Source organism: Haemorhous mexicanus, chromosome Z (assembly GCF_027477595.1).
Source record: "Haemorhous mexicanus isolate bHaeMex1 chromosome Z, bHaeMex1.pri, whole genome shotgun sequence".
In the NCBI taxonomy this organism is placed as follows: domain Eukaryota; kingdom Metazoa; phylum Chordata; class Aves; order Passeriformes; family Fringillidae; genus Haemorhous; species Haemorhous mexicanus.
Genome location: NC_082381.1, coordinates 28,269,518 through 28,292,987, shown reverse-complemented (window position 1 = coordinate 28,292,987; position 23,470 = coordinate 28,269,518). Strand labels below are relative to the sequence as shown.

Genomic DNA, 23,470 nt, shown 5'->3' with positions numbered 1-23,470 from the left:
TTGCCTTCCCTTAATAAACAGTTTGGCTTTTTCACTTTACCTGCATGTCTGTGGAGCTGAAGCGGCAAAAATCCTGAGCCCGGGGAGACGCAGGGCCCTGCTGCCATTTTCTTTAACACTATGTGCTGTCTCCCTTTGACTCCCTGTGTTTCCTTTAGTCCTTGAGGCCCCTTGCACTTGGCAGAGGGGCAGGGGAAGGATGTGAAGAGCAGCTTTGGCATCTGCCTGGGCCTGGAGAGACCTGCAGGAGGGTTTGTTCCCCAACTTTGAGCACAGGTCTGAGCCGGATCATTTCTGTCCAGCCAAGAGCCCCAAGGCTCTCTTAGGGAGCTGTGAATTCAAAGGCCTTTGTGCACATACTGATGTTTTGGTTTTTTGCCTTTTTCCTTTCCTATGCTCTCTATATTGTTTGAACATACATTTGTAGGTTTGTTGCTTAGTGTATTAGTGAGCAGTTTTCCCTGTAAATTTCCATGGCCTTCCCTAAGCAGAATGACAAATTCCAGAGCTCCAAGCTGCCCGGGTACAACACCCCAGAGCTGTCTTGGTTCTTCCTGGGAACCAAGGTTGAGAGCAATTTTTTGAGGTACTTTTCAATGGACAAAATACAGCCATTGCCAATGGGGGGACTCCAGAGAAGGAACTTGACCTGGGGGGGAAGTGCATCACCATTTGTTCCACCATTTGTTCTCCTAATTGGTGCTTTTTATCAATTACACTAATTTACTAAAACAAATAAAACTATACTCAGCCCTGAGGGAGTGGGCTTTTGTGGACATCTTTCCAAGTGCTCCTGCAAACCTTCAAGTAAAGATCCATATTATATTTCCTCCTTACTAAAATTATCTTGACTTTTATCTCCAAGTTGTGAAAAGGACAACACTATATGCACATTAAAAAAAACTAAATGTGATAAAAAACTACAATGTGATAAAATTATTAGTTTATTACTATAGTTGTGCAGAATTTATAACTTATAATAATGTTATAGACAAGTATTTGCAGTTAACTATAATGTAGTCCTTTTTTAATATACAGGCTTATTTTAGGGAATATATTTTATTGCTATACCCTTTGTAAAACCGTCAGTTCCCCATAAATTGAGTAGGACTCTGTGTCCTTTACAGTTCTGTGACTGCCAGATATAAGCTCTCTGTGTCTTTCTGCTCAAATCCTGCTCAGGGATCTGTTCAAAGAAGGAGGCTTAAGAGCAACTTTCTTGTCAATCCTGTAGGGCTCCAGCTGTGGGGGGAACGGTGCGGGATGCGGAGGTTCAGGGACATCACACCACAACCAATATGATCCAGTGAAGCCAAATATATTATCCCTAAAAAGACTGTATTTATAATAATTCTCTACTGACCACTCGTCTCTAGCTAATCCATGATTGGTTAACCCTAGCTGTTCACAGGTCTAAAATTGGATGCTGATTGGATCATCTAACTTTTCACGCGTCTGGCTGTGGTTTTCTGTCCCACCCATGAACTGTCTTTTTCCTCACTTTCCCAAGCTCACTGACAAACTTGCTGAGTCCATTTGACTCTTCTTCTTGTATCCTTTTCAAGGATATACCGACCCCATGTTCTGAATTTGTCCATTATTGATTGTGAACGTGTCCGTTGTCCATTATCCCAAGCAGGCTGGATTGTGCATCACATGAATATGGCCATTGTTTCTCAAAAACTCCTCAATCTGCAAAAAATCCTCAACACTCCAGCTGTTGGAAAAGGCACATCGAAAATCACTGCCTAATCTCTCAGAGGACAGAGGGACACACTTCCATGGCAGGGAATACTTATTTGTGCTCCGTTGGTTGAAAACATAAAGATATGTTTCGAGAAAAAATATTGGTCCTTTGATTATTTTTTTTTTCATTCTTTTCCTTTAAGGTACCTTTCATTGCATTGAAGTTATATAATTTGGTAGCAGGTCGTTGTCTTGGCATTTACTAGTAGGCATTTGTTAATACATATTTATGTATTTGAAATACAATGAGTGATAAATTGGTGACTGCTCCATGCAATTGTTTTTCCTGAGCCTGCTCTTCAGCAAGCCAACAGCAGGAATTTGTGTTTGGGTTCCAGATCTGAGCAGCCATTTGCTATGCAATTTTACATGGAAATTCCTCTGAAATACAACATAGTGGCTGTAAGAAACAAACAAAAAAACCCAATACCAAAACAAAACCAAAAAACAACACACCAAAACAAAAATCCCCATCAAACCAACCAACCAACACAAAGCAAAACAAAACCTACCAAAACAAAAAACAAACAAACAAACAAACAAAAACCAAACCCACAAAAAATCCAAACAAACTCCACTCACCCAGGCCCCCACAGTTTTCACCTTTTAAATTGACAAAAAAACCCCAACTTTACAGAATGACTGAATCAAGGGTGTGAAAAGGCCCCCAGCCCGAGATGTCTCTCAGACAAGTCTCAGACAGAGCAAGTTGCCTGGAGGTGCCTCCAGGTGGGTTTTGAGTGTCCCTGAGGGTGTAGATCCAACAGCCACTGTCTGAGCACCTGTGCCCATGTGTGACTTCTCCCACTATAATTTCTTTGTTTCTACATCGATGGGTGCCATTTCCTGTGCTCCCACCTGCTCCTGCTGCCTCTGTTCCTCAGAGCAGGGAGTGTTCGAAAGGCTGAAGATACAGGATAGCAGGTCTTTGTGGTTTATCCAATGCCAAAAGGATTGTCTGATATTGTGTTCTCAGATAAAAATGCCTGACTCAATGGTTTTTTCTTTGCTTTTTATTGGTGGATAGCTTTTCTCTGGAACAAAATGGATACATTAATACAGTAAATATATTAATGGGAAACAGTGCATATGAAGCCAAATAGACTGATGTCCATTTATTGTAACCCGTAAAGTCAATGCAAGCCAAAAAATTAATATAGTGCTGTGCGCCTCTTTGAGAATATTCACTATGAAATGAAATAAAATACTACATAGTTCACCAGTCCTCTGATTAAATTCCTTTAAATAAGGCTGTAATATTCCTTGTAATGCCATCTTAAATTTATACAGAGAAAATAAAACTAAGAACTCAAACCAAGTAAATGCCTGTCTCTAGTCTTATCTGCATACACTGATTAAGTTGTTATTGCCTACCTAAGCTGCATTTAAGTCCTGCCAATTAACATTTATTAAAAGAAATGGAAGAGAAAGTGCCAGGATTTGTTTTGCAGGTGTTGATGACATGTTGTCCCTGAAACTGGTTTCAGTGTTTCTGAAAGAAAGGGCAAAATGCCCTATCATTTCTAGGAGAACAAAGACACTATTGAAGAGGATTCTAAGTTTTGGTTAAAAGTAGAAAATAAGCAATTCACTTAGGAATTTACACATAATAGAGTCTTGATTTGGTTTTAAGGAAAAATCTGAAGCAAATTGAGAATATTTTAATTTTTTTTTATTTTTACTGATCTAGCTCAAAAAGATGGCAACATAATGTAGAAAATATGCATACAGCTTTGCTAAGACATGTGCCTGTGATCCAATGACTAATGTCAACATTTTGTAATGAAAGTTTCAAGCCTTGATTGACTATTGATAAAATCTCAAAATTGCTAATGGATCTTAAAATATTTTGTGCCATGTGGTGAAGGAGCAAAATCTGTCTATTAAAAGGAGGATCAACTGATAAGCTGTGTTGTGGATGTACCTTTACAGGAAGAATTTTAAAGTTATTAATGAACTCTGGCCTTAAAGAGAGCCCCTGTAAGAATCTACCTCTAGGAATAAAGCCAAATACCCTCAAAATGAAATAAAGGATTTTCAGGCATTCACACAAGCCTGTGGTGAGAAAGCATGCAAAGGAAGTGGTTCTTTCATGTCATGTTTCAAACACCTGGATGAAGGAAAATAAATGTAATTGGAAGATTCAAATTCCAAGAACTTCCCCAACAAAGCAGGCCAGGATAATTTTAACTAAAAGTGTTCTTCCTGCAGTCTTATATTCTCAGCACCACTTCATTACAGGCTCACCACTGTGATGTCTGTAGTCATCATCAGAATGAGGATGGGCTGAAGAATGTTGGAGTTTCCAAGCACAGAAATTTGGCCTTGAGGAAGCAGGAGAGATGACAGATATTTCTCTTGGGTCATCTAGAGAGATGCATTCTGTCAAGAAAAATAGGAATGAGCCAAGTCCTGCCTTGCATTCAGCGCTGTAGTTTCTATATTTGGGTTAACAATCTTCAACCAATATTTGGGAGTAAAACCAGTTTTTCACTGCTTACTCTGCATGCTGTTTGTGCTCCCATCTGGACAGAATGTAAAATAGACAGCACACCCCTGTGCTGACTGAGAGCAGCAGAACTGAAATTACTGCCTCTGGAAGAACTGGAAAAGTAACCAGAGCTTCTGCCTCTTCATGGTTCCAAGTAATATTAAGTCATGCTTTACTAATTAAATCACCTAAGGTCATCAGTTTATTGTCCTTTATTAGAAGATAATGATGTTGGTGATGGTTTAAGCTCCAGCTCCTTCACTGTCACACGGAGGCTGCTCAGTTTCCAGAAAGGTTTGAGTGTGATGGAATAAATTCTTTGCATCATCCCAAGGGAGCTGGTGAGGGAACTTTAAGCAGTGTGATTTTTCCCAGAACAAAATCTAAACAAGAGGAAAATGTAAATTCTAATTTTTCTTGGTCAGTTTTGTGATGAGCCAAGACAATAAATACTAAGGAGTAGTAAACCAAAAGTTTCAGGAGCTTATTTGCCTTTGTGGGAGAGCTTAGAGCATCACCATTGGTAATTCTGTTCCCTGGATTTGTAAATTCCAAGGTAGCATTTCCACACTGACAGCAGTCTTCACCAAAAGATCCCTGCCAGTACTGGTTTGTTGGTTCGGTGTCTATCAGGGTAAAAACATCAGAGGTGTCTGCTTTATTTTCTATTAGTGGACTTTATAATGTATCTGCAGCCTTTTTGTGGTACTGGACCTTGTAAATTTATGTGCTAGTTATATAGCTTATCAAAACCAGTAAATGACAAGAAATAAAATGCAATCTATTGCTGGTTTGTGATAATATAAACTATTATAATGTTCATGAGACTTTATTTTAACTCCTCAGTTATTGCATCATTTCATATCAAATGATCAATTTCATATATTCTTCCTTTTCAAAGAGGCTTTCTAACAGGTGCATTTATCACAAATCACCTTTTTATATCATTAATCAGCAAATGAAAGCAATTGTCTTTAGTAAACCAAACCAACCTTGGAGAATGGAATCAGATAAAAATTAACAACTCTCAACATAATTGTCCTCTGTCAGTCCTATTTTCCTGCACATAATTCATGTGGTCAAATCTTTAACAATGCTGAGCAATAAATATTTAACTCCATCCTCAGCAGATTTGCCTTTTATCTCTTTACTTTTAGATCTTCCCCAGTCTGGAGGCTTTCAGTTTTCCTGACATTGAAGATCTTATTGATCTTTAGCTGTGTTTTGTTCACATATACATGTGAATCAATACTATTATTGATTCCCTTTTATCAATGGTTAAATGACTGGTCCTCCACAGCCTCCCAGGGTTTGTGTCCCTGATTGTATCTCATTTTCCTGGCATCTATGCATCATATTTGGGAACTAGCTGAAAATCAGAATGGTCTTTCTTCTGTGCTGTTTGCAGGGTCAGTAATTTCTATTTCTGTTTCTAAGCTCAGCTCTCTTTCTGTCAGTTTATTTTAATTATTTCAGAGAAATTTTAAAATATGAAACATAAGCACAGCTCCAAACCCCTGGATGTTACAACAGCTTGTTTACTTACTTAGTTCCCTTTCAGCACAAAGGATATCCTTCACTCTGATATTTCTCCTAAGTGATTTGGTAACAACAGCTCTTTTGAACCTTTTAAAACATAACATAGTTGTCTTGACTGCGTTTGACCAATTGGAAGTAAGTGAGATCCTTACTACCAGATCACCAGTATGAATGTCCCTGGACCTGCTGACATCCTCTCTGAGCCACAGATGTTCAACACTGAGCAGATCATCTGAGCTGTGTGTGCCCCATGCCAATATCTCAGGATTTAAAGAAAAATCCCCTGAGAATTCAGTTTTGCTGAGTTCTGTCAGGCTGTGCGCAGCTGTGGGGGCAGAGGATTTCCAAACACTTGGCTACATAACAGCAATTTTTTTCAACGTTTAAATGTTTTTAGTCTACAATGTGGATGTAAAAAGCCACGGCTGGCAACAGGACATCAGTGGGCACGCCATTCATTCTGGCAGGACAAAAGTAAAACATTTCCAGTGTGTGCAATGTAAACGAGTAAGTTTTCACACATGCCACAAAAACCAATGAGCCTGGACCAAGGTGCCACAGCACCCTGGTCACGGAGAGCGGTGGATCTCTGTGGAAGGGAACTCTTGGGAGTAGCTTTCCTCTTGTCCTATCTCGTGTTTCTCTTCTGAGAGTCTAAGCCAGCTGTTCTTTCTCCAGGAGGCAAAAGCAGAGAGCTGAGAGGTGTCTGTAATGGGGATGTATATGCACATCATTGGGATTTAGCCAGAGAAGAATGATGGGACAGCCTTCTACTGATGTTCTGTGACATGGTGTCAATACTCTGGATGCCCCAAGAGAAAGAATAAGTTTAAGCACCATTTACTTATGGTCCCTGTCCATTGCTCCAGCAGAAATTTACAGTCACTGGAAGAACCAGAGAAACCATTAGAGGAGACACGGGTTTTCCTTTTTTTTTTTTTTTTCCAAATACTGGAGAAATGAGAATGATCACCTGCCACAAGCATGAATACCCCCTGCAGGATTACTCTGTGAAAAATTGATACTGGTTTATGTTCAACAACTGCTTAGTGCAACCCTTTATACTACACATAGGTCTTCTTCCAAAAAGATGTATTGGAGAGTTCTGAACCCACATATCTGTGGGTTCAGCCTTTTCTCCCTCATTTCTAGACCCTCTGCCTAAAGTGTGTGAAAATTTTCCTTTTCCTTTACTTTATTGAACAGAAAAATGACTGACAAAAGAACATGGTGAGTGGAGCCCTTCAGAATTCATTGCAAATTTTTGCCTGCTTTGGAGAATATTATAGTGCAGAGAGCTAGGAAACAAGGGTATCTCTTCAGTATAATCTTAGAATCTTAGTAATATATAGCTGAACAGCCTTTTTTTATAAATGAGGAATAGTTATAATCATCCCTAAAACACTGTCAACTATACTGTTAGCCAGATTTTTCTGCTTTCTATTAGGAAAAAGCTCCTTTGCTGAAATTGCTGTCATGGCTTTTGTGCTGTTCCCAGTCATAGCACCAGCAAATTCAGTGGAGTGCCTGCTCCACAGGGATCCTTATGCCCCACCAGCACCCTCGGTTGCTTAGCCATCATGCCAGAGTTAAGGTGTTTTTACTCCATTTTACATATTTAACCAGAATTTTACCCCAAAAAGCTTTAGGGAATGTGTGTCCCTGAAGCATTCCATGGAGTCACACATAAAATAGTCAGCACAAGCAGCAAACAGCTTGTTCCTATCTGGTTACACAGCTTGTTGTTCGCCCTGAAGAGATGGAATTATCTGTTTACTTCAGCTAGTAATCTTCCTGCTTTAGGGATTTTCCTGCTTTCCTAGCAGAAAGGCAGGGCAGGCTGTCAGAGTTAAAAAAAAAAAAAAATCAAAAATAATTTCTTATTAACAGATTCCAGTGCCTAAAGAGCTGCCAAACCTCTGCAACCCAGTCTCTATGCAGATGCTTCCCTTAGAAAATCTTATAGAATGTCTTTTCTCAAACATACTTACACTTGTCAACATCTTTTAAAGGAATAAATTAATGGAGTCTGTTTTCACCCCAGTGAAAACAGGCTAGTGGTGTTTTCACCACCCACTATCAGGATGCCATTATATTAAATGTCACAAGAAAAGGGGAAAAATATTTTTAAGCTGAATGATCTGCATACCTAGGAATATTTTTGCCATTTCAACATTTTAGAGGCTGTACAACCCCTTATATAGGGCGTGTCAAAGTAAGTTTGAAAAACAGTGCTGAATAAATTTCACTGGGCATTAGTAAGATTCAATGTGTGCAGGGATTTATCCCTGATTTCTTCTGAGCAAATCAGCACAGAATCCTCATATTACTATGCAAGCTCACAGATCTTGCCATTCATTTGCACTAAATCTTGGTTGGGTTCCATAAAAATAGTCTGGATTAAAATAAATATTATATATAATAAATTTTAAAAATATGTAACACATAAAATACTCTAGAATATACTGAGATCACATTTGTTGAATTGGACATTGTCATTCCATTCTTTTGGATTGTTTTAATTGATTGGTTTGGTTGAGGCTTTTTGGTGGGATTTGTGGAATTTTCTGTTGTTTGGTTGTTGTTTGTTTTTTTTCCCCTATGCTTTGGAATCAACATATTTTTGCTGAAGGAGATTAAGATATGTCCTTGTTTAAGTCCATTTCTTTTGGGGGATTTAATAAATGCTTGCAGTTCTTAAGATTGATCAAAGATGCTGTGCTTTGTTTAAAAATATTTAGTTTTGGGCATTTTTTATAAGATCAGCATATTTCTCTTTAACCACAGCTTTGACTAAGGTGTCAGATTTTTTTTTTTTTCCAGTAAAAAAAAAAGTGAATAGTATGTGATTAGGGCAGGAATTAAACACAGCCTGCTACCAGTACAGTTCTTTACTAGCCCTGAAACAGAGTGGTCAAGCAGGATTTCGATGGTTGCCTTCCTCTGGAGTCCTGGTTTCTGTCCAGGCAGAGACTCCAGAGCACTGGCCTGACCTCAGTGCATCTCCTTGAGAGAGGAGGCCGCTCACACCCAGCTGAAATTGCTTTGAACCCACAAGTTATCACTCCATGTGAGTGATGCCTTAAGCAGACATGCTTCCAACATTTTTGGGAATGCTGGAAAACCTGCAAGAGCTTACTGGGCAGATGAGCTGCAGGTTCCTCAGGCACATAACCACATACTTCACAAGCCACAGCCCCCATGAAGATTGCTCAGTGCCCTTCTAGCAGGTGTGAGCCACCAGCCTTGACTCCCTTGTGGCATTTTCCCAAACTGAACATTTGGGAAACAGCAACTCCACCCTGGCCAATAAATAACCAATTTTCAGATTACTTTCCTCCACTAGGCTTCACCCCCTTCACTTGGGAGGGCGTTTTCTCTCAGTGCTCCCATCTTTTTTATTTCTCAGCAATTGTGAGCTTTCATCACATTTTGAACAAAAAATGGCAATATGACTGCAGTTTTCATGACTTATTAATCCTCACATATCCAGCCAAGTTTTTCAGTGCTTCTTGGTGCTTGCTGTCCAGTGAGTAGAGAGCAGTAATCTGGAAGACCTGCCCTGCCAGACCAGGAGAAACATCGGCGCTGAGCTTGCAGCTCTCACACCTGAGTGGACTGTTCCAATCTGTCAGACCACAGCATCTCATTCTTGGCATTTCAAGTTAGGACAGCCATCATCTGGCACAGTCTTTAATCAGCCTGTGCTGCGTGCTGGATGAACAGGTGGACAGAAAGTTAGGATTTGTTCTCTGTTTCTGTTGGTAGATTATGACCAGAAGTTACTTATTCTTGCATAATGCCAGCGACAGGATGTTACCAAGTTCAAAGTCAACCTCCAAGTGGAAATGCAGCACTTCCAATGATTCACAGAATCTCTCCATACTGGGAAAAATAAACCAGAACTCTTCACACAGGAGGCTATTTGGATATATTTAGCTTTCAGTGGTGTGATATTGTGGTTTCTTTTGTGTGTATGTTTTTGTCACAGTAAAACCCTGATCATCAACTTAAACTGCTTTCACTGCTGAACTCAGCCCACAGTGCAGCATTCCAGCATCATTGCAGCTTTCAAAAGAGGTGAAATTTGGAGTAAGCAAAGGTCATGCTTTTCTGTTCAATTGACCATTTTTTATACCTAACTTGGATACTTTTGTATTTTTCTCCTCTGAATATGCAATCAGCAAACTGGTTATCACTGGAATTTTATGAAAAGTATGATCAGTAAGAGGGAGCAAGAGAGACAGTGGAGCAGATTCTACTGTCTGACTGTCAAAAGTACAAAAGCTGAAACAATGAAAAAAAAAAAGAGTATTGATGCAGTGGTGACGCATTCAGACCTTCCCCTTTTGTTTTCCTTTTTGTTCCCAACACTGCTTTGCAGGTGAAATCATGTAAATAATCTTTTGGGATAGGCCAGTGGAGACAAGATGCTACATTTAGTATAAATTCTATCAATTTTTTTTTTTCAATTCCTTTTTAGTAGAAAGAACCTTGTCTGTTTTTCTCCTTGTTTGCATTTTTAATCCCACGTCTCTTTCTTGCTCACAGACATTAGCATCTCATTGTTAAGCAACCCTGAAGCAGCTGTGGGGCGAATGACTCCTTACAATAATTATGTTAATTCACTGTAAACCAGGTAGATCTCCACAGGTGTTTTCAGTAAACTTCCCAATGTTGTCTTTAAACCACTCAAAATAATTTTGCTGCCAAAAATTCGGGGGTTTGTTTGGTTTCAGCACTCTCTAGAGCCCTCACATCTTGGTGAGTACATCTACAGCTGATGCCATGTCACACACTGTCACCTTTGTCAGTGCCTAACTTCCTGCTCACACACTCTGAACTTTTGTGACATTTCCTAAGATTTTTTCGTGTAGCTAATCAACTTCCTTACACATATTTTTTTTTTAATGAATCATTTTTCTCCAAAAAGGTCTCTTTAAGAATATTTGCAGCCAAAAATTATTTGCCGGTCCAGTGAGATAAGCTTTTGTTCTAAGAATGTATCAAAGGAAATGTAATTCCAAATGGAGCAACAATTCTACTTTTTTTGTGAACACTGAAGTGTCTTTGACATTGTTCATGTAATTAATTATTCAATGAAACAGGTGTGTAGCACAGTCACATTTTCACCCCTAATAATATATTTTCAGCTGAAGTAGGACACAGAAAGAGTACTCCTGGGCATGCTAAGGATATGAATGAATAAAATAGCCCATACTTTGCTTTTCACATGTGGTTAAGAGTCTCTGGGGGTAGGAAGCCTTACCTGCCACAGAGGACACAAGTGAAGAACACTGATGTGATCCTGAGCCACAGAGCCTTGCAGAGAGATGAGTTCTGCAGCATCAGCCTGATGTTGCTCTCCCGCATGCATGTGGCATTAATCATACCAGAACAGGGGCAAAGGGAGCTCACATCAGTCTGGAAAATCCCAATTACTGAGAAAATCCCAATTCCTGGAGGTGTCTCCTCTGCTGTATGACACGAAGGGACGTGCTGCTTGCTGCAGAGCCTTGAGCTGTCAGTGACCTTGATCAGCCCAGGATGATTCCTGTTGTTTTAATCTTTTGAAACTGCAGAGTGCAGGATCCAGCCAGTCCGTATCTGAGGAAGGGGCTGGAGTGACATTGGCTGGCAGGAACAGGGGAAGACAGAATGCAGCGAGGCTCCTGAGGAGGGGAGGGCAGGGGAGAGGACACCAGGCCAGGTTCTTCCCTCTCTTCGCAGCAGTGAGTGCTGGAGCCAAATGGAAATGGAAATATAAATCAAATATTTTTGTCAACACAAATTCAAAAGCAAGTCAAACTTTAATAAGAGGTTTAACTAGTCTGTAGATATTTTATTCTCCCTCCACGTCTCCCCTTGCCCGCTTTCTATTTTTGATCCTTTTAGAACCAGCTTAGCAGAGGGAGACCTTTTTAATAAACAAATAATAGGAAAAAACTTTGCCTGGAAATTAAATAATATTTTATAGATATAGATATAGATATTTTTATATAAATGAACCCTTTTTTTTCATTCACTGCTCTTGGAATTGCTACTTTTACAGCATCTGAATAGACACAGGACTTCTATATTTGTCTAAGTAAACATTTTGCTTTTTTATTTCCACTATATATGTCAGGGGATAAGTAGGTTACTATTTATGCAATTCATGAAAACTTCAGTTTCGAAGCTCTTTTTTATTAGATGTCTTAATCCAATTCTCTTTATTGGATGGGGAAATGAAAATAAATTCTCTTGAGCACAAATAATAAAAGGCAAAAATAAAATTGGTGTGCACACAGCTCCAACTAATAATAAAGAATCAGCAGAATCAGTTTAAAAAATTGATTTGTCCAAAGCAGCTCTTCCAGGGGCCTGAAGTTCTGTTTGCTACCAGAACTGAAGTTGCTGTGTAGAAATTTCCAATCTTCTCAGTTTGATTTACACTTTTTGTTTGAGATTTTTCTCTCCCTTGCTGAATTTTGATTTCCTTGAGATGTTCTAGAAATATGGATCTGTCTCATTCCTGGCATGCGTCAATATTTTCACTTCTCTTTCAAGACATTCCGGTTATGCATGCAATTTTTTTGCACAATTTTATTTTTGTCTCCTGAGACATTTAGTTTCCTTGTTTTAAATGTAGGGGTTTATTCACAGCTGTATAATTTAGTAGGAATGGTTAATGCCAAGATAATGTCTCTGTTTAGGTAATTGTCAGGAAGTTTTAAACATTTACAACAAATGTTGGTAAAAACTTCAACTCTCTGCTACTGGAATGGAAGAGAAACATGCTGGCAAATCCAAAGACTTTACCTGCAATGTATCTGAATATTACAGGGCAAATTATTTTATTTTCTTGAAACTCTGGCTATTATATGCAAAAAGATTGAGTGCATCCAGTTTTCATTAGGCAAAAAAACCCCCAAAAACCCAAAGAAACAAACAAAACCCCAGCACACATTTTTAATTTCCTTTCAACAGAATACTATAATCCTGAATATGACCCAAAGTCTTTGCTTGGTCCCAATGGCCTCAAAGATGCTCAGACCTGCAAAAGGGTTTGATCATGTAATTGAATCAAGGTCCTGCAAACAGGTAACTGTTGTTAACCTCACTGTGAGTGACATGCTCATGTTCTGTGAGATGCTGAATTCATTCCTGAGGTCTGTGATTAATATGTATCAAATTTTAATTACTGACAATGCTCCAGGTGCGAGTTATGGCTGAAATCCTTTTGCAGTATTTATCAAGACTATGTGAAGTAATTATAAATAATTTGGAAATACTGGACCCTGAGAGAAAAAAAGCTCTGAAGGATCCCTAAGTGAAAACCAAATCTACAAGCATTTAAAACATTCTCAATGAAGTGTTCTGAAAGAGAATCAAACAGCTGTTTTGCTGAAACCTTTTGTGCATGAGGAGACTTACTCTTCAATAGCATGTTTTGCTATTTCTGTAATAAAGTCATTAGTATTACCTACAGAACTTCAGGGTCAATACTGAACTATGGTAGATAGTTATTTCTTTGTTTCCTTAATTAATCAAATGATAGTGAAAAGAAACAGGGAAGGAGATTATCTAATTTTTTGCTCTTAATGGTGTTGCAAATGAAGTATATTCAAATTCTACAAAGAAACTTGTGTCTTGCTTAAAACATAAAGGAAGAACATATCCATCAATTTTAAAAAAATCACATTTGACCTTTAAAAAGGTATTTATGATGGGCTGTAGACAAATCTTTAAAAAACTTCTCTTTGTGCCTAGGTTTTTATTTCCTTTCTGCTACATTTTCTGTGACTGGGGTAATCAGTGTGGTGGTTTGGGGTACAGAGGACCAGATCCAGGGAGTGCTGCCTCTCATCTGCATGTCTCTATGCCAGCACAGAGGCTCCAGGAGCAACCCAAGCATCTTCCTACTTATATTTTGATTTACCTCCGTCTATGCACCTCTGTGCAGGAGGGTCTCACTTGCTGCCAGCGGCCACAAACAAGCCCATCAGCCAAGTTCTTTCTGTGGGGATGGTTTCCCTGTTCAGGCTGAGTCAGTCTTAAACTTCACAGGGTTTTTTTTGGTTTTTTTTTTAATCTTGATGATAAGGACAATTTCCTTACACTTAGCCAATCATATTCAAAGATCCAGTAACAGAAATTGATTCTCTCTTACACAAATCCTACCCCTCTCTATGTTATGACTCGTCTAAGGACCTCTTTTTTTCCTAGCAAGAGGAGGTCAAACTTTGCTCCTGTTGCCAGAGTGCTCATCATCTTCTCTTCCTGAACAGGCAAACACATCCTTGGATTCAAAGTGTGTCTAGGAGACAGGTGTTGGTGTTTGATGGTGCTCTAGAAGTACATTTTATCTCTTGCATTTGGTAGCTGCATCAATGCGAAACAGTATTGTTGGTGATGGGGCATTGGAGGCAAAGTGATCAGCCTTTGTTATTCCTTAAAAAAAGCTAGAACTGTTCACAACTCTCTCAAGTAACAGTGCTTATGCTTCTGATTTCAACCCCTCCACCCTCCTGAAGATATGCATCCCCTGTCTGAGAGAAGCTGCTCCACTCTGGGCACATCCTTTCCTTTCTGTGATGAGATTCTCCCCTCCAGCTGAGCTTCTATTCAAGCCTTGCAGAATAAATTTAGAAAAAAGCAGAATAGTCTCCAGAAGCCTGTGCAGCCCCAACAGACACAGCCCTTGCCAGACAGGACAGAATGTGTGGATTTGGGTCCAGGCTGTTCCTCGTACGAGCAGGAAAATCTGCACTTGAGAGAATGGCAGATTTTCATTTACAGGTGAACTGCCTCTCCTTTGATCAGGCATCCTTTCCTATTTCACTGTGCACTGTAAATCCAAATGGAAATATTCCCTGGTTTCACAGGGAAGAGCAATCATGTTTTCATACTTTTGAATGCACTGGTTGGAGCTGGAGGGAAGATCATAGGCCTAGGAGGAGTGATTGCATTTATTATGCCAAAGGAACAGATGTTCAGGCTTTTCATAACCAAACAAAACCACATTCCTATAGACTAGTTTTTTCCCAAGCATGTGCTAATTAATTCAAACTTCTTCTTTTTTTTTTTTTTAAATGCACATGAGCAGAATTCATAATATCTTGTTCAGAGTATAATGCAGAATAATAGGAATAATACTGGTTTAAAGAGTATTATGGGTGTAAGCATCCCTGCCAATATCATCTTCCTTACAGGCTTTATAGAGTGCCCATGCTGACAGGGAGCTGCATCTTAGTGGAAACACAATGTGGGAAAACTTCCATTTTTCCTGTGTAAAATGCTGATATAAAATTATGAGTTGGGTGGTTTTGATTTTTAAATCTCATTCTTATAGCTAGTAAATTATTTTTTTTGAAAAAGTATGAAAAAATATTCTATATATCTAAATATCCTGATTTTATTAGACTCTAAGGTTTCAGCCACTTCCTGTAGTCTATAGATTAATTAATACTCAAATTGATTAAACTTGTCAGTCTAAGTCCTTGTCAATGCTCTACATTAGAATTCCTACTGACTACTAACATGTTCTCCAATCTCATAGTATTTCCTCAGTAGTTTCTTTATCAGAAATTATGAGAAAAGGATGAAAATGGAATTTTTTATTGCAAGACAACATTTTCACGACATGAATATAATTAGGTTTTGGCATTTCTACATGAATGTATTAAATATTTTCATTAAAATATAATTTTGAATGTCAAAAATATAAAGGGGGTATAAAATCTATTTCAAATCCTGAAATGTAAAAGCTAAGCTATTAATTAGAGGAAAAAAGGTCAGTGATCTTCCTTAGTTTCCACAATATCTGTAATAATTATACTGGCCTTCTGCTGAGTGCTTCCTATTCAGCCTCAGGAAAAAAATCCCATTTCCCCCATCCCCATCATCAGTCCCTTTTCAATGCAGCACCTGAATATCTGCTGCTTTGCACATGTAAATCCCACACAAAGGAATAAAAACATTCATTTATGCATGTTTTTATAAGTGTCCAGACTAGCACTAATAAAAGGGGTACAGTTATAAAAATTTTGTGTGCCTCTGTGAATTCCATAGGTCCTGATTTTGCCAGTGACATCCTGAGACACTGAATTTTTAGTTTTCTACCAGATTTAGTGGCAAGCTGCCTGTCAGTTCTCAGAGAGATTCTATCTGGTATTAATTCATCACCTCAAAACCTGACTGTTGAAAAGTCAGTGGTGTCTGATTTGTTCCTGCCGCCATGTGTTGCTGCTGGTTTGGGAAAATACAACTTTTGCATAATAGTCTGCCTTTTAAAGGGATATCTGACCTTGTACTCCTAAGGCATAACTGAGCTGCCCACAGGAGTTTTTCTGATGTTCAGCAAAGATGCATCTTTTAACTTTCAGTCTGATGTGGAACAGCTTACAGCCCACAATAAGTTTCCAGACTCACAGGCTTCTGAGAGAGTGGTAGTTACTTCAAAAGATACATATTTATAAGGAAAATCTGCACCAGGGTGGAGACTTTGATATTTCACAAGCTAGTTAAAAAGTGAGCTTTCCTTCAACACAAGATCTTCTACTCCCTATGAAAAATAAACATGTCTGAGGCTAAATAGTGTAAGGCTCGTTTTCTTGTAGTTATGGTAACTGGAGGCATAAAGAAAGAAGAAACAAAAGCTTATTTTCCATTAGAGTGCCTAAAATGTGTCAATTTCACAAAAAAGTACTACTCCTCTTAGTGGTACTTTACAGATTCAAACTGCCTTATGCAACAAACATGGTTTTGCCAGGGGAGTGCTCTTCTGAGTCTGTCCACCCACACCAAGCCTCCCAGAGGACCACGAGAGCTGTTATTTGTAGGAATTTTCAGGTAAAACTCTCCGTGGCACGGCTTCTCTTGCTCAGTGCCATGAGCAGACCATCCTTGGGGGTGGGTTCCAACCCAAACCCTGCCACTGCTCCTGAGGGAGCTGGGAAATAGGATTTTTAGGGACTGTGGATATGTCCCCCAGCTCAATGCTTATGACAAAACAAGAAAGAAGGGCAATTGGAGCTATAATCAGAAATTTCATCACACATCCTCATGTTGGGATAGGTCAGGTTTCAGGATAAGTGTGAAAATATCTGAGGGGAATGGCACGTGGTGAACAGAAGTGGGGAAAGAAGGAAGAAAGAGCAAATGGATGGGGTGCACAGAGCTCTGCACTGCCAGCAGCTAGTCCTCTATGGACATGTCCTCCACCTCATCCCAAATGCCAACGTAAAAAGAAGAAAAGGCTCCCACTGTTCAGCATCTTCGTCATGCTGCCCTCAAAGCTGTAGGCAGAACTCTGCCTTTGTCCTGATGGAACCTGAAAGCAATCCAAGGAGGGACTGGGAAGGGAACTTTGGCTGGACTGGGCAGGGTACTGGAGCTGCACAGGTGTTGATTGAGGACAGCTGCACAGGATGGAGCGGCACACCAGCCCTGACAGGATTTTCTGCCCAGTTAGTCAGGATGTGGACCCTGCCCAGCAGCCAGAGAAAAACACAGATGGTAGCACTGGAATTTCCATGGTGGTGGCTTTTTGGGCTGTTGAGAAATAGCATGTAAGCATGCCAGGAATTAAAACTAGTCATATCCAGGGAGAGTTACAGTATTCCCTCACTTATTTAATTCACTAAACCCAGTGAAACTCAGTTCCTAAGTGTGTTGTCTCATCTCCTAACTGGATTTTATCAGTCCAGATTAAGGTGACCTTTGTACATTTCATATTCTCTCAGCTCAAACCGGCAGTAAGAATGACATTCTGGAATGGATGCCCAAGGAAATACCTCTGGCACCTGGCTTTTGACACAGCAGCTTGTTCAGGTGACCTGTTAGCATGAGGGGAAGAACAGAGCTTTGTCTGACCCCTGAGAGGTACACGGTGCTCCCCAACAGCCACGGTGACTGGTGCTGTGCCCCACAGCTTGGTGACAGGGAGAAAATGATCCAGATGCCACGAGCGGCAGCCAAAAACCTGGTGACCAAGTAGCCCTGAGTGAGCCTCCCCCCTTCAGATGGACAGGGACATCTCTGTCTGCAGCCCAGTGCCCCAAAGCCAGTGGAACCTTGCAAGGACACACAAGGTGCTCCTGTGCTGCAGGCCCAGCATGATTCTTTCCAGGTGATTTAAAATTAATATCACTTTCAGCTTTCTCCTGCGAGGGAGAAAGAGTTGGTAGACAGACAGCCTAATGCCTAATTGCTTTGCAATTATATTTTCTAAGGAGATATATTAATATGTATTGCTAAATCTCATGTTCTTTCTGCTATAATTAAGGGTCTGTCACGGTTTCCATTACAAAACCATAATTTTAGGGATTTATAACTATACCCAGACCACTAAAAGTTTGCTTCAGGCTGCAATTTGGTATATGAAGATCTCAAGCGAAGAACAAATTTATTGACAAAAGCTTACAAATATACAATTTCTGTGCTTCTGATTTATTTTCGCAAGATGTAAAAAGTAATGCACACTCATACATGTGTACATATATTATATGTCTATAAATTTGCTGATGCATTTTTGCAATTAAGGAATTCAGATGTAGGTAGTGTATTAATCCAAACTGGAGTTCAAATGACATTTGCAGTTAAGGTTCATTAATTCTTTTATTTCTGACAACAGCACAAATTTATAAACTGAAAATATCTCATGATTTTTATGCAACCACTGTCAACATTTTTTCTCATATAGCTCCAGAAAGAAAATTTAAATTCTCTCACAGGCACTTTACACTGAAGATACTGCAGGTCTGTGACTCTCTGGGCACATAATATCATCAACCTCATTCCAAAATTTCTTTGATTTGGGTTTGAGTCAAGAGCACGTAAAAGCTGAGGTGGGTTTTCTCTTTTGTCTCTCAGAGAGAAAGAATTTATTTTTAATGCTCTTCTCTTTGCTAGAATTCACTACTACCCCGAAACCAGTGACAGCATTTGCAAGACCAGTGCCCTTGGATTAAATCTTGCTGCCAAAGGCTGATGTTGCTGCTTTCTCTGGGATGCTCTTACTTTTCAGTTTGTCTACTCCCTTGTGCTAATTAAAATGGACCTTCTTTGGGGCTCACTGGCAAAGTATCTATCTGCTCTGCATATGTAATTTGGATCCTTCCTTCCTTCCTTCCTTCCTTCCTTCCTTCCTTCCTTCCTTCCTTCCTTCCTTCCTTCCTTCCTTCCTTCCTTCCTTCCTTCCTTCCTTCCTTCCTTCCTTCCTTCCTTCCTTCCTTCCTTCCTTCCTTCCTTCCTTCCTTCCTTCCTTCCTTCCTTCCTTCCTTCCTTCCTTCCTTCCTTCCTTCCTTCCTTTCTTCCTTCCTTCCGCCCCTTCCTTCCGCCCCTTCCTTCCGCCCCTTCCTTCCTTCCGCCCCTTCCTTCCGCCCCTTCCTTCCGCCCCTTCCTTCCGCCCCTTCCTTCCGCCCCTTCCTTCCTTCCTTCCTTCCGCCCCTTCCTTCCGCCCCTTCCTTCCTTCCTTCCTTCCTTCCTTCCTTCCTTCCTTCCTTCCTTCCTTCCTTCCTTCCTTCCTTCCTTCCTTCCTTCCTTCCTTCCTTCCTTCCTTCCTTCCTTCCTTCCTTCCTTCCTTCCTCCTCCTCCCCCCTCCCTCCCTCCCTCCCTCCCATGGGGTTATTGCCAGTTAAACTAGAAGCCATGTCATTAACTGAATCAGTTGTGTTTGAGGCTTTTACAGGCAACATTCATGACACACTTGCACAAGCACTGATGCCTTCAACAACCAGGATTTTATCTGTGAAGTGATTAGCACAAACCCCCAGAATTACTGAAATGTTGGAAATGCAGCTGGTCTTGATATACTGTCAATAACTCATTCATTCTGTGAATGGTCCTGAGTACAGATCTTGTGGATTTAACCCAAACCACATGTTCTGCACTCTCAACAGCTCTGCTTGAAACTGCTCAGACTCTTGGCTTTGACAGTCCTGAAAGGCAAAAATCCTCACTTTCTCTGTTCTGCAATGTAATACCACCTTAAAGCTGGACGAGGAGATTCTTGAAGGAATTACTACAAGGTGTCCCAACAGACACCTCCCTTTTCTAGGAAAAAATAAGTGATATCTTTATGAGCTAATTAATTGTTCACCTCTGTTGGAGACATAGTGCAATTACTTATTTTGAGAGCAAATTGGTGAAGTGGTTGTGGAAGAAAAGGATGCACCAGATCCAAGCATCATCAGCATTAAACTTTGCAGAGTATCAGAATATAGATAGATACAGATACATAGATCTATAGATCTATATCTAGATATAGATTAGATATAGATATAGATATAGATTAGATATAGATATAGATGTAGATATAGATATAGATAGATATATGAGCACATAATAATGCTCTCTGTGAAAAAGGAAAAAGCTAAAATTCACTTTAGCAGTGGCTATATTTATTTAAGATTTGCATTAAAAATAAACCTCATTACTCTTGCTCCCATATTCACTACAGCCTGAGCTAGCATCTATCACCACTCTGAATTGCCAAGAAGTTGGCTTATCATCCATTTCATTACTCTTTCTGGCAGCCATGCAAGATGGCACACAACTGGAAATAAACTCTTAAAAGTTCCAAAGTGTTCTCTGATTAGTGGTAATTAATGTGAATCAGGACTTGAAGAGCCAACACAGATTGCTCTGCATAATGTTTTCAAAGAGAACTTGATTTCTTACTGGAAAAGCAAACAGGGTGAGTGATGTACCTTGGAGTAGCTTGGCGGTAAGGATCTCTACGCTCAGGGACTCTCAGCTTTGCTTTCACCCATACCCTGGGGTTGGTGCAGCCACCTTTGGGTGTCAGTTCCCAAACTGTGAGTCAGAACTGGAGGGCTGAGTTCATTCTGGGGACAGAGCTCTGTGGTGGTGCACACAGGGGACCTTGGGTTTGTGGTGCCAAGAACATTCCTGCATCTGCAGTGGCTGGATTCCAGGCACCCACCAAAGCTTCTCTCTCACTCCCCTCCTCAGGTGGACAGGGGAGAGAAAATGTAACAAAGGGTTCATGAGTTAAGAAATACCATCACAGGAAAAACAGACTGAACTTGGGGGTATTAACTGAACTTGCTACTAAATAAATCAGGGCAGGATAATGAGAAGTAAAATAAATCTTAAAAGCATAGGGCATGGGGGTTGGGTCAGTTCATCATGTTTTTTCTCCAGCTGCTCAGGTACAGGAGTAATTCCCCTGCTGCACTGTGGAGTCCATCCCACAGGAGTCAGCTCTCCATGAGCTGCTCCAAGATGAGTCCATTGCAAGAGCAACAGTTCTCCATGAACTGCTGCCACGTGGGTCACTCTGCCATGGGCTCAGTCCTTCAGGCACAACCTGCTCCAGCATGGGCTCCTCTCTCCACAGGGTCACAGGCTCCTGCCAGGACCCTGCTCCAGCACAGCTCTCCCACTGCTGAGAGTCACAGCCTCTCTCAGGCATCCCCCTGGCCCAGCAGGGCTGGGGGATGCCTGAGAGAGGGCTGTGACCCTGGCCTCCTCCAGGGGCTGCAGATGGATCCCTGCAGCCCTGTGCCCTCCAAGGGCTGCAGGGGCACAGCTGCTGCACCACGGGCTGCAGGGCAACCTCAGCTCCACACCTGGAGCACCTCCTGCCCCTCCTTCTCCGCTGAACTTGGGGTCTGCAGAGTTGTTCCCCTCACATACTCTCACTCTGCTCTTCAATGTCTGCAGTTACATCTGCACAATAACCTTTTTTTCCTTCCTAAATATGTTTTCTCAGGGCCATTACCATTTTCTCTGATGGCCTTGGCCTTGGCCAGGGCTGGGTGCACCCTGCAGCCAGCAGCATTGGCTCTCCTGGACTTGGAGAAGCTTCCAGCAGATTCTCCCAGAAGCCACCCTGCTTCCACCCTGCTTCCAAACCCTGGCCACACCAAACCAACACAACCTCTGGGCTGGCCTGTTAGCAGTGGAGGGCGAGATGTCCGGGGCCAGTACAGAAGGGGACAGAAAGCTTCAGGGCTTAGGTAACCCCAACACCTGGACTAACTGGACTAGCGCCTTATTTTCCTCCAGAGACCAAACTGAACCACTGCATTGAGCACATACCTTTTCATCCCAAACTCCTGGTTGAGAGCTACTCCACCATCACATTTTGCTGTTCCCCTTGCAGTCAGTTTCCACAAGATGTTTGCCCTGCAGAAACAGGTCCAGCCCATCAGGGGCCACCAATGCTGCCCTTGACATTGAACCTGGGGTGAGATCCTGTGTGGGCACGTGTGTCCTGACAGAGCTGGACCGTGGCTGGTGCTCCCCAGCTTGCTGTGAGAGCAGAGGGTTCTTTGCTGCTGGCTGTGTGTGCTGTCCTGGTGCAGCTGCTGTTGGATGCTGTGAGTTATCTGGCAGCTGAATTCAACTATAAGGATTGATTCAAAAACAAGTGGATGGAAGAGTAATGACGAAACATAATAAAATACTTCCCAAAACCACACCGCCTTAAACAAGCATTTGGCAGCTGATTTCAGTTTCTTTTTTTAAAGAAAGCCTTTGTCTGGAATTAGGTGCTCCCCTGAGTTCTGAGTCGATGCCAGAAAAGCTGCCAATTGCACAGAACAACATGTGAGATTAAAGAAATGTGTCATTTCTTTGCACTGCAGTTCCTGGGAAAAGCATGTGAGATTAAATAAATATGTTATTGCCTTTGCACTGCAGTTCCTGGGTAAGAAAACATCACCAGTAAATCATCTGGGCCCAGAAAAACAGCCAGGGAAATATACCCCAGAGCATTGAGCTTGTAGTGTTGTTGGGTTGTTTTTTTTCCCCAACAACCTTGTATTACACATCTGAAATGATCTCACTGATTCTGCAGAACTGTTTTTTTCTCTCTTGTTGGCAAGTCACACAGCTTGGCAGTGTGGTTGACTTGGGTGAGTTAGCACACCTCAGGTCACAGGCACTCTCAGAGAAACTGATGAATTTCTTTTACTCAACTCCTTTTTGTTGCTGTTGTTATGTGTTCTTTTTTGCCTATTAACAAAACAAAAGACAAGTGATATTCAAAGCAGTTTCTTTTTGCTGTTCCTTCTTTTCTATTTTTCCAAAGGGGAAAGAAATCATAAAACAATGTTCACTTCCCAAGCAGACTTCCTTATGTACACTTCCCAAGCAAGCCTCCTTATGTATTCTTTTGCTGTTAAGAGCAAAAAAAATCAATATGCAGACAGTACAAAACACAATTTGTATGGAATTAAAAGAAAAAAAAATCAGTGAACACATATGCATTAAAAAACCATCTTTTCGTAGGTATATGCACAGCATAATTTTATTTATGCATTCTAAGAGCCACACTGCATATACCCATGGTGATACCAGAAGTCACATTGCTTTTCTTTATTGTGCCCATTTATTTTATAAAATGCCTATACATATGCCTATACACATGCAGGGGTGGATCTGTACAGTTCTCAGTAATGCATAAATATCTACAGAGATGCACACATGCATCTCTTTTGGGGTTTATGGTATTTTAAGGGTTTTATCATAAGTGATACATTTTATTACTACTTATGGAACTGAGCTCTTGTTTCAATTTTCTCACAGTTTTAAGTGCCTTTTCTGTTTCCAGTTTCTGGCTTCTGCACAGCACGAAACTGGTCTGTAGAGGTTACTCTTCTTAAAACAGATGAGTGCACAGCAAGAGAACAAAGCTATTTAATAAATTAATCATAAAAAGATGGTTAATAGTCAGACACT

General features: G+C 40.6%; 1 long non-coding RNA gene across 1 annotated transcript; it reads right to left on the bottom strand.

The window, feature by feature from the left end:
• Positions 1-926: 926 nt before the first annotated feature.
• LOC132322178 (uncharacterized) lies at positions 927-22,117 on the bottom strand. The gene is made up of 3 exons (XR_009485036.1): positions 21,827-22,117; positions 11,046-11,515; positions 927-4,128 (listed from the first exon to the last, which is right to left on the bottom strand). It is a non-coding gene; the product is annotated as an uncharacterized LOC132322178 (long non-coding RNA).
• Positions 22,118-23,470: the final 1,353 nt, after the last annotated feature.